This window comes from Sabethes cyaneus, chromosome 2 (assembly GCF_943734655.1).
Source record: "Sabethes cyaneus chromosome 2, idSabCyanKW18_F2, whole genome shotgun sequence".
NCBI lineage: Eukaryota > Metazoa > Arthropoda > Insecta > Diptera > Culicidae > Sabethes > Sabethes cyaneus.
In genome coordinates, this window is record NC_071354.1 from 43,136,493 (window position 1) to 43,137,150 (window position 658).

General features: G+C 38.8%; 1 non-coding gene across 1 annotated transcript; it reads right to left on the minus strand.

Annotated features, from left to right (window-relative positions):
- Nucleotides 1-313: 313 nt before the first annotated feature.
- On the minus strand, nt 314-386 carry Trnav-aac (transfer RNA valine (anticodon AAC)). The gene has a single exon. It is a non-coding gene; the product is annotated as a tRNA-Val (tRNA).
- Between the last annotated feature and the right edge of the window lie 272 nt (nt 387-658).

Here is a 658-nt window from a genome sequence, read left to right on the forward strand (position 1 = left end):
GTGTAGGTTTTTTTTTCTTTTGCCAGGCTGTCTGAATCAACTTGCGAACATAATCGAGAGACGGTTGAGCGCGCCGCAGAATAGTAGAAGTCCACGTTCGGATCTCGGTCGATGTCGTATCAGTCAGTAGTGATATGTTGTTGTTTTGGTCAAACAGCGAGCTATCAAGATACTCATTGATGCTATACGATTGACCTCTATTTTAAACGATATTTAAAATTGGGACAGTTGTTTTGCAAAAAAGTAATAAATCACTGTATGATAATTTATTACAAGCGATAAATAATGATGGCTTGAGACTAAAAAAATAGTTTGTTTCCGCCCGGGATCGAACCGGGGGCCTTCCGCGTGTTAGGCGGATGTGATAACCACTACACCACGGAAACGATGAAAATTCTACAACTTGGTATTGGTTTTCAAATACATAATATTTGTTAAATTTTACATTGCTTTTTTGCTCATCTTTATGACCATTGAAGTAACGAAAACTAACCATTCCTGCAATGCTGGATCACGGAAGCATTGTTTAGATGCTAGACGATTTATGGCATCGTAATTTTGCGCTGCTGGAGCTGGCTGTATACAGCGTGATCTTTAATATCACGTTGAATAGTAAAATGTTCGTTGTTTCGTTGAAACCACAGCAATTTACACCAAC